The following is an 11,729-nucleotide window of genomic DNA, read 5'->3' as shown; positions in this document are numbered from 1 at the left end:
GGGACTAGAGGCTGCCATAGCGAGAACCAGAGGCATGTCATTATGCACAGGACATGCCTCTGTGGTCTCTTAAGATTTCACATACCTCTTTAAAGTGGGGTTCTCTTAAAGGTGATTCGTACCTGGCTTGCTTTGATATGATCTGTAACACATGACTGCCATGACTATGGGCCAGTGCACACTAAAAACCGCTAGCGGAACTGCAAACGCTATCGGTTTTGAAGCTTTTTTTCAGAGCGATTCTAGGCATGTTTAGAGAGATTTTCTAAACATGCCTAGCGGTTTATGGAGGGTTTTTGTGTAGCAGATTTTATATTTTGTTACAGTAAAGCTGTTACTGAACAGTTTCTGTAGCAAAAACGCTTGGAATACCGCTTTGATCTAGCGTTTTTCAGAGCGGTTTTCCACTTTCCTATACTTTACATTGAGGCAGAAACTCCTTAGAAATCTCAAAAATGCTGCAGCCCCCGAGTTTGCGTTTGGGGGAAAAACAAGCCGCTCTGGTGTGCACCAGCCCATTGACTAACATTTGCCAAGCAGTTTCCCCCCCCCCGAAAGCATTTTAAAAAAGGCTCAGAACCAGTCTTGGGGCTTGATTCACAAAAGTGTGATAACTGCTAGCACGGCAGTTATCAGGCTAAATAACAAAAATGAGGTTTACTCACCTGGGGCTTTTTCCAGCCCCTTGCAGCCGACTGTCCCACGCCGACCACTCTGCTCCCCGCCGCTGTCCTGATCTTGCTGCACGGTGCAGAGGCCGACCGCGAGTCGGCCTTACTGCACCTGCGCGAGCCGCCACTGTCAATCATCGCCACGTGGTCCGCGGCGCACTACGCAGGCGTAGAACTACTGCGCCAGCACAGTGCGCCGCAGACCACAAGGTGATGATTGACAGTGGTGGCTCGCGCAGGCGCAATAAGGCCGACCCCGCGGTCGCCCTCTGCACCGTGCAGTGAGACTGGGACAGCGGTGGGGAGCAGAGCGGTCGGCGTGGGACAGTCGGCTGCAAGGGGCTGGAGAAAGCCCTAGGTGAGTAAACCTCATTTTTGTTATTTAGCCTGATAACTCCTTTAACATCATGTGAATGGATTAATAAATATTTTTGATACTTTTTCAACACATTAAAGTGGCACCATGGTGAAAAATTGTACAATTTAAAATATGTGCAAATATCGACAAATATGTTATAGTGGGTAGTAAAAATCGGACAGAGCGACAGGTTTTGGACTAGTCCATCTCTTCATAGGGGATTCTCAGCAAGGCTTTTATTCTTTATAAAGATATTCCCTAAAAAGGATTTAAATAATTATGCTGGCCAGCTTCCCTGCTCACTACACAGTTTCTTGGCAGTTGGGCAGAGCAACTACCATTCACTAAGTGCTTTTAAAAATATGTTAATCCCTGAGAATCCCCCATGAAGAAATGGACTAGTCCAAAACCTGTCGCTTCTGTCAGATTTCTACTGCCTACTGTAAGTGACAGCAACATAGGAGAAAAGTAATTCATGGCTCATTTTAAAAACATACTTCTTATTTGTATATTTTTGCACATATTTTAATTTTTACAATTTTTCGCCATAGTGCCCCTTTAAATTTGTTTGTGTTCAATCGGGTCATACCCAACCCCTACCCTCATCTCGCAGCTTTTGTTTTATAAATTACGGTATTTAGTGACTGTTTGCCAATTTTAATTTTTTCCCCACCCTGATTTACATGATGAAAGCCCTCTCTTTTGTGTGCAACATGTACAGGAGTCCCTCCATTTCATGTACAGCTCCTTTGAGCGACAGCTCTCCTCTTCCATGTGCTGCTCTTCATTTGCTGCCTCCCGTTCCCATTTACAACCTTCTCTTACATATTCAGCAACCCCTTTTCCATGTCCAGCCAGCCCATTGGCAGCAGCCGCCTAAGGCCCAGATCTTTATAGCCTTTCAAAAAATCATGTGGAAAACCCTTCAAACGTAGAGAGAACATACAAACTCCATGCAGACAGTGTCCTGGCTCAGATTTCAACCAAGTACCCTAGCACTGCAAGGCAGTAATGCTACTCACTATAGTGTGATGACCACCAGCTGTAATATTCTATATAACTGCTTTAACTTTTACAGATTAAAAACACATTGAATAACTCCACTGCTACCTTTTCTACATTTAATTCAAACATGAATTATTTAATCGATGCTGACATTTTGCTTCTCATTTATTTTGCTTTTTTTTTTCTTAGCTATGCAGCCTCCATTTCTTGTCTCTGTATAAACACAAGCCTTTATGTTGGCCCTCATTGCTTTCTTGATAGAGGTTTTGTTTACTTTTGACAGAAGATTTAATAATAGATGAGCTAGTTGAATTGCTGAAGGCACATTGTTCAGCTGACAATGTCTTACCTACGCTGTGCTCTTTGTCAGAGCCTTGTGCCTTCATCCTCTGAGTGTTTGTGTATGTGTGAAGGGTCCACGCTGCACGACAGGATGTGGAAGGTAAGATTATTGTTGTGCCTCGCCGCCAGATTCATATTTCTTTTACATTACCCAGGATGCCATGCAGGCCAATCAGTGGGGGCTGTTTGTTTTATTTCATCTGTCTGTTACATTATTTATTTTTATTAGGTCTCAAGTAAAATAGTCTTAAAGGAAACTTGCCCAGAATTGGGATGTTTTCTTTGTTGGCCTCTTTTAAAAATGTTAATGTGGATTTACACTTAAAATTTACCTGTATGGGCATTTTAGTAGGGCAGAGATTATGTGGCGGGCAATATCTGGAGACAATTGCAGTGAAGTTGGGAGGAGCAAGACTGTGGCAAATATACCAAACCTGGTGCGTCTATGGTCCAGGAGCATCTTATAGACGTCCTCCCCCAATTATTGTATCCTCCTGTGTCCCCTTCTGTCCCCTGTGTCCCCCCTGTGTGTTCCCTTCTGGCCCTGTGTGTCCTCCTCTGCCCCGCGTGTGTCCTCCTCTGTCCCCCATTTGTCCCCCTCGGCCTCCCCCCATTGTCCTCTTCTGCCCCCGTGTGTCTTCCTTTGCCCCCCCCCCCCCCCCCAAGTATATGCAACGGCAGCATGGCTCTCCTCATCCACAGCTCCAGCGGCGATCTGAGACCTCTCCTCTCCCTCATGGTTCCCCTAGTGCCGGCTTCTACTGATCTAATCATCAGCAGAAGCCAGCAGTAGGGGCACTGAGAGATAGGAGAGGTCTCTGATCGCTGGAGCCGTGGTTGAGGTGAGCCATGTTCCCACTTCAAATAATTATACACACGGGGCAGAGGAGGTGGACATGGGGAGAAAACAGGGAGTCCCCGACATTGTGGAGGGTGGACAGTTTGTATCGGTGGGTGTTCATAAATTTGGGACTCCCTGTATTTGGCATATAAAGTGCAGGCACTTTATTTACCCATTTTTGTGCATCTTTTATGCTGAAAAATATGGTAATTTTTCATCTACTGTTTAAAATAACTTTTCAGAGATTGAAACAAATAGTCAGACACTCACTTATTTAGTGGAAAGGCCTTGGATCCCATGGCGCCTTCCCAGTGCCCTCTCCATGACTCCGTTCCACTGATGTCTCCGTTCCACTGATGTTCCACTGATGTCTTTTGGAGCTTCTGGACAGCCTTTTGAAGCACTTGTGTCCCCGCGTGCTTCAGAAGACGGGCGACTCGGCAAATGTGTGTGTGCAATACAGAGCCGCTTGTTTAAGGAAGTACATGGGTACTTCTGATGCCTTCACAAAGAGTCCCGAAGAGCTATTCTACCTATAGGTCAAATAGTGTTTGACAAAAATTAAATAAAAAACAAAACAAAAATATGATTGAAAAGCCAAACCATGTACGGCCACCTTTCAAATTATTTCATAGACATGAGCTAATATACAGTTGTGTTCAAAATTATTCAACCCCCACTGAAATTAAGTGTTTTGGTCAGTTTGACATTGATTTTGATCATTTCAGTCATCTTGTTTACAATTAAATCAAAGAGGCACTTGTAAGTCAGACAAATATAACAAAATTTATAATGAAATAACCACAAATATATTTTCTGTGCTCACATCTTTATAAGTTTTATTCAACCCCCAAGTGACATTCATTCTTAGTACTTAGTACAACATCATTTTCCAGTTATAACAGCTTTTAAACGTGAAGCATAGCTTGACACAAGTGTTTTGCAGCGATCTACGGGTATCTTAGCCCATTCTTCATGGGCAAAAGCCTCCAGTTCAGTCACATTATTAGGCATGCGCGCTGCAACCACAAGCATGACCATCTCTCAGTCTGAGAGAGGTGTTCGTGCTTGCTACACAACCACAGCAGTTAAGGCACCTATTTTTTTCACTGACCTGAGGAAGCTGGCAAGCCCAAGTAAAACGTGTTGTCAATTTTATGTGTGCTAATAAAAGACGTTTTTGTTCCATAAACTGGTCCAATTTATTTAAGAGAGGTAAGATAACCTCTCTCTTTATAAGATTAACAACTTCTAAGCCTATCTTTTATGAATTGGGCGCCTCCACCCCTGTTTTACGTGTCTTGTCATACCTCCTTAGAGGTGATAGTTTTTTAGTTGTCCTAAAGAACATTTGGAGTCCGACCACCCAGTTCCTGTCCCAGACCTGGAAAACTGAGCGGGGAAGGTTAGTTTCCCGCCTGCTCTGACGGTAGTTGCAAGAATTTCAACCCCCCATTGTGAGTATATACATCCTTAGCAATTTACTGAATCTTACACAATTCTGCACCATTGGTCTCCTTTTTGTCTTTTAGATGAGCCTGGGGTTGTTGCAATCACTGGAACCATCGACATAAGCTATCTATATAACTAAAAAGCAATTGTAATATGGCATGGACACATTGTGCACACCTGTATTACAGCTGCCGGCTACTGTGCTTGCGGCAGGAGGGAGCAGAGGGATTCGGTGCGTTCCCAGGCGGTGTGTGTGCGCGAGGGTGGGGAAGTTTTAGTTGGATGTTTGTGTGGATTCTGTATAGATGCGGAGGATAACTGGTCTAGGAGATTGTACACAGATAAAAACAAGCTTTCACTACACAGCACTAGTCAGCCCCTGGAGTTGGGTTTAACCACCTTACCTCACGCCAATTGGCAGTCACAAGCATGAACTGCTGGAGGCTTGTTTTGCTGGAGAGGCTCATAGAGCGATCGGCTCTCATAGGCCTGATGCCTACAGGCATCAACGGCTCTCATAGGCTGATGCCTATGAGAGCTGATTGCTGTGATTGGTTGGTGGGGGGGAGGGGTGAAATAAAAATAAACAAAAAAAGTCAAATTTATTCAAAAATATAATATAAATAAATGAATAAAAAAAAATACCCATGGCAGCAGCGATCAAAGCTCACCAACAGAAAGCTCTGTTGGTGGGCAGAAAAGAGGTGCAGTGGGATCATTCGTGTACTAAGTTGTAATGCTCTGCAGCAAGCTTTTAAAGCTGCAGAGTACTTATGTCAGGATCTGTGCCTTTGTTATCCTGCTGGTGGCAGCACTGGGGAACTTTGGTGTGGACTTCTGCTTTCTACCAGCAGATGGCTCTCGTATTGCTGGGAGCTGTGCAGTTCCCCAACTCGCCATCAGATGGAACTCTGAGGAAATTCTGGCCAGTCACCTGATCAATGGGTGGACTTGCTAGCAGCACATTGCTCAATCATTCTGTTTCCTTGCAGTGTTGTGACTCTGGCCATTTTCCCTGTGCTCCTTGATCCTTGTCCTGAACTCTGAACTCTTGGTATTGACCGTTGCTAGTCAACTATTCCTTGCCTACTGTCTGTATTACCGTATATTCTTACTGCCTGGTTTGATTATTGCCTGTCTGACTTGTCTCTTGTATGCTGATTTGTTATTCCACTCCTGTATATATCGTGAGATCTGTGTTCCTGTGTATGCTATTGTATATATTGTGCGATCTGTGTTATTGCATATTTGTTGTATATATCTGTATAGTTAGTTAGTCAGTTAGAGAGGTTCCGGTATTTGTGATTCTTTTTGTTGCTGATTGTATGCCTGTATGTGTATGATGGTTGTACATTTGAATTAGTGCACTTTTGCAAATAAACATCTAATTCACTTTCAAATACAACCTGTGCAGACCTTCAGTATTTCCTTATATGTGATTTCTTGCTCTTATCCTGTCGTGATCAGAATCTGCATGTGCAGAGCCATACAACTTCATTGTAAAAAATAGCCTGATCACTAGGGGGGGGTGTAAGCCTATGGTCCTGAAGTGGTTAAATAAAGGACATGGAGTGTAATGTTAGATTATCAACAGTATTACTTAAAGAGGAACTCCAGTGAAAATAATGTAATAAAAAAGTGCTTCATTTTACAATAATTATGTATAAATGATTTAGTCAGTGTTTGCCCATTGTAAAATCTTTTAAATCCCTGATTTACATTCTGACATTTATTACATGGTGACATTTTTACTGTTGGCAGGTGATGTAGCTGCTGCATGCTTTTTTGGCAGTTGGAAACAGCTGTAAACAGCTATTTCCCACATGTGGGAGGGGTTTCACCACATTATCAGTCATACAGCGCCCCTGATGGTCTGTTTGTGAAAAGGAATAGATTTCTCATGTAAAAGGGGGTATCAGATACTGATTGGGATAAAGTTCAATTCTTGGTCGGAGTTTGTCGGTGATGATTTCTACGGTATTGTGATTGTGATTTCCTGTATTCATTCTGTGCTCCTCTCTGCTCTAAGCTGCATTACCTGATGGTGGTGGATGATTTATCTGTGCATGTTTTCTTCAGTAAAGAGTTCTAACTTGTTGTGCCTCTCTGCGTGTACAGACCACTCTGCTCCATCATTTACTACATGGTGATGTTAGAAGCAGCTATATAAATGTATTTGTACTGGAAATCATGCAGAATTCCTTGTTCAAACCTCTTTGTATTGTTTAGCCTGCATTTTCCCACATATTTGCACTTGCTCCAGACATGAATCTAATATGCTTCTGTTGTACATTACAGGAAACATTATGTATGTATAATTACTTCCACCTGCTATGGAAATCATGTACCTGTTGGTGAGTTGGAATCTTCAGATTTTATTCTTAATGAAAATGTGAAAGTCCCTCTATTTCACTTTCCTACTGTGCCAATATTTAATATGTAGGACATGAATAAACAACTCACCAGAAATGTGAAACGAATGTCAAAACTGATTTCTTTAGGGCAAGCACAAAAAAATGACAGCTAAAGGGCTTGATTCACTCAGGGCTTGTTTCCACTGTTGCGACGCGATTTCGCCGCCATTCCGACGCTTGTAAAAACGCATGCGGATGCGTTTCCACATGCGTTTTTACCCACGATTTCGCATGCGATTTCGCATGGCAGGGTGCCATGCGAAATTAACCATGACACTGCCAGGGCAAAATAAAATTGAAAAAGGTGCGAAATCGCACGCGAAATCGCGGGTAAAAACGCATGTAACAAACGCATGCGTTTTTACTATTAAATACATTAGCGGCGATTCGCATGCATTCCACTCGCAGGCGAATTCGTTGGCTCTTTTGTGCGTTTTTTTACCGCTGAAAAAAACGCACCTCAACAACGCTACAGTGGAAACAGGCCCATCCACTTGCATTACATGTGCGAATCTGCATGCGTTGGACGCATGCAGATTCGCGATAGTGGAAACGAGCCCTAAGACAAATAGCTATAGACAGCTATTTAACCCTGCGCGCCTTAATGCACGCTATGCATGCTATTGGCAGCATAATGTGCATTATTACCTGTGGTCAGAGAAGCGCATGCTCGGCCCAGCATAGCGCAGCTTATACTGGCTATTAATGGGTGCCCCGATCAAACCCGCCCTGGACTCCTCCGGGTCCAGTAACTTTAAAGGAAGTGATCCTGGCACTTTAATTGGCCCAATAGACTGCCTGTCAAGGGATGTCACGTGACAGGAAACCTATTGGGCCAATTAAAGTGCGGGGGTCACTTCCTTTAACCACTTCAGAATCTCAGGTTTTTTCCCTTAAAAACCAAAACAATTTTCACATTTCATCACTCCTCCCATTCATTCAGCTATAACTTTAGTGTTACTTATCACACTGAAATGATCTAAATATTGTTGTTGTTTTTTCACCACAAATTAGGCTTTCTTTGGGTGCTACTTTTTGCTAAGATTTATTTGATTTTATATATATAGTAAAGGGAATAATAAGAAAAAAAATATTTTTCAGTTTTCAGCCATTATAGTTTTAAAATAAAATGTGCATTGATACAAAAAACCCACACGTTTTATTTGCCCATTTGTCCTGGTTCTTACAACATTTAAATTGTGTCCCTAGTACAATGTATGACGGTAATATTTTATTTGGAAACAATGGTGTATTTTTTACTTTTAGGGATTTTTAATACTATTTCCCTTGTTGAAAGATTTTATTTGAAGCATTAACAGTAATATACCCTCATGACATACATATTAGAAAAGTCCCTAAGGTAACTATTTATGTAAAAAAAAAAATTTCATTTTTTTTAACAAGTGTTTTATTTTGGTAACTATGAGGCAAAGTGTTAAGGGGTTAAAAAAATAATACAATTCTATGTAAAAAACAGTATAGAGGTGTAATTGGGTGTATTTTTACTTTTTGACAACAAGATGGTGCTATTGAGACCATGTTCTATTAATAGAAACACAGAAGTGTGGGTGTATTTTGAATGAGAGCTTGCATCTCCTTGCTGCAAGCTCTACGAAGACACGTACAATGATCGGGGTTGAGAATAGCCGATTCTCATATCCCGATCACAGATGGAGGGGGCTGCGATAGTGAGGCAAAAGAAAACGGTGTGAGGATTGTGAAAGTGGCAATAAGTTAACAGTATGCATATCTACGCCCCTGATCCACATGTGAAGTATACATGGGCGTAGATATGCGTACCAGGGATCCTGAAGTGGTTAAAGTTACTGTACCCAAAGGGGTCCAGGGCGGGATGATTGGATTGCCCGGTACTGGCTAATAGCCGCTATGTCCAGCATAGCGAGCGCTCCTCTGACAACAGGTAATCATGCACGCTATGCTGCCAATAGCGCGCATAGCGTACATTAAGACGCGCAGGGTTAAATTTCCCTATACTGTACATCACTGGTCATCACGCCAGAGGTAGTTCAGTGACCAGTGTTATCCATTTTAACAGTACTCTGCATGGGCTCATATTCCTATTTTCAATGTACAGGCTGAAATGTTATCACTTGAGTGTCACAGCAGACATGTCAGTGTGATATAAAGAAAACTATTTACAGTAATTAATCTCTCAACACAGAGAGATATGAGCTCTTGAATTTGGTAGCACTATCCTGTTATTAGGATTGTCTGTTTGGCCAGATACAAGTGTTATAGCTTCTGTTTATGCTTCAGAAGAGCATGTGCTGCATTCCACTGCTAGTCAGCTGCCTCATTTGTATAGATAAAATAGGCAAGTTCTGAAGCAATGGTACTTTATCCCCATGGCTCTCGTCACCATATTACCTATCAGTTCAAGTTTGCTTTATAGCCTTTACCCTCTAGATTACTCAAAGCTCCCAACTGTCCCTTTTTTGGAGGGATAGACCCTCTTTGGGAACCAAATCCCTCTGTCCCTCTTTCTTCCTCATTTGTCCCTCTTTCCACCCTGATTTACATATCTGCGCTAATATATGTACTTTTCTACTGAAAATGTGTTTAATTGACTCCAAACTTTATTCCCATCTTTTCAGTTGATATATTTTTCCTGTTTTCAAATGATAATATGAAGAAAAACCACTGATAATAAAAAGGACCAGTGTGCTTTGAATTCTAAAATGACATGTTTTTCTTGTGCATTTTTATTGGTATCGATAGCTAGGGGTGTGGCAGAGGTGTTAGTAGAGGCGTGTCAGGGGCGTGTCTAAAAGTCTCCCCTTTTCTCATCTCAAAAAGGTTGGGAGGCAGGAGATTACTAGTTAAAAAGGCAGCTGCCCATAATTGATTAACATTTCAATTTATTCCACAGACATGCCTCATATCAAATACTTGCTGTTTGCAAACTACTGAATGAACTATCCTGAGAATTATATTTGTACATCACAAAAATACTTTGCAAGTCTCTGTACTTCTGATAATGTTATATTTAGGCCTCGGTCACATCTGCTGCGCTGAAAAACGTGTGAAAGCGCGTGGTAAAAAACGCATGCGATTGTGCGCGCTTTAGTGCGCGTTTCTGTGCGTTGCGCTGCGCTTCTTTAAAATGCGTTTTGCTTACTGTAGCAGCAGCAGTTGTCAATAAAACTTTGTTTTTGTATGTAAATGTATTTTTTTCTTCAATTAGAGGTAAAAAACGCATGCGCTTCTATGCGCTTGTACGCGCTTCTGTGCGCTAAAAAAGCGCACCCATTCACTTGCATTGATGTGCGCTTTACAGCTCTGCGCACAGAAATGCATGAAACACTACGTTTTTGTAACGCTGCTCAGCGCAGCGCATAGATGTGAACCAGCTACATTTAGTTACAGGGGAAAATCAATACTTTGCTGATCGCACAGGGAAGTGCGCTGTGAAAAGCCCTGATGTGAACGAGGCCTTAATCCTATGTTATGATGCATGCTTTCCTAAATGTGACTACTAGTTTTTGTTATTTTGAATTATTCTGTTATTGCATCATAATAGTTTTTCATGCAGACCTTTCCCTGCAGCACCTGCACCTTTTCTGTTGTACTGGTTTTTGTTGCCTTTTTCTACAAAATTGAAAAAAAAAAACCACACAAAAAAAAAACCAAACATACTGTAAATGTTTTTCATATGTCCACTAGGTGGCACAGGTAGACTTCTGTTGTGCGCACACAATGTTTTCCACACTCATGCAACTGTTTATTTCTAAACGAATTGTATATTTTTTTTAAGGCTCCATTCACAGAAACTGATAGACACTTGTCTATGTGTCCTTCAGCCGAATACACATGGGTAATGTTGGCTGGTGGCAGCATTTGTTCTGTGTCCTTATCACCGACTGGTCAAAAATCATCACGTCAGGTGAAACAAACACCCTAAACAGTTTAGTGGTTTCTCTATTGCTCTACAAGTCTTCACTTTTGTGGCTGCCTCTCAAGTGCAGTCATGAGACAAATGCAGAGAGAATGCTGGATAAAAAATACAGTTTGCTGTTGTGAAACAATGTAGTGGGAGATTCCTGTGACCAATGAGAACGAAAGATAAAGGTGTATTCTCAGCCTAACATTGTTATTATTATTATGAATTGTGTTCATGTTATCTTGACAATTAGATGCATACATTTCTGTAAAGTCTTCCCTCTTCTCTTACTTTCTGTTTCCTGTAGCCTCTTTTTGAGAAGCAAATCACTACATAAAAAGGCGTGTTAAGACATTGTTAAACATACCTCCCAACATTTTGACATAAGAAAGACGGACACTTAGGCCACACCCCTAATCACACCCCCCGGCACACCCCTAGTTACGCAAACCATAAAGATTTCATGGGAAAAATATATTGTTTTATAATTCAAACCACACTGGTCCTTTCTATTCTGGTTCATTTCCCTTCATATTAACATCTGAAAATAAAAAATAATTCAATTTAAGTGATATAAATAACATTTAGAGTATATTAAAGACAGTTTTTCAGTGGAAATTTTTTTTAAAAAGGGGCCTCACAATGCCAACCTCCCCCCCACCCCCTCCTGCACGCCCTCCCATACTCATTTCTGGCTAGGGGATATTGGTTGTCATGTGGATGCTGAATGCAGATACTGGTTGTC

This window comes from Hyperolius riggenbachi, chromosome 5, assembly GCF_040937935.1.
Source record: "Hyperolius riggenbachi isolate aHypRig1 chromosome 5, aHypRig1.pri, whole genome shotgun sequence".
NCBI lineage: Eukaryota > Metazoa > Chordata > Amphibia > Anura > Hyperoliidae > Hyperolius > Hyperolius riggenbachi.
The sequence above is the reverse complement of the archived record's forward strand: the minus strand, read 5'-3'. Positions refer to the sequence as shown.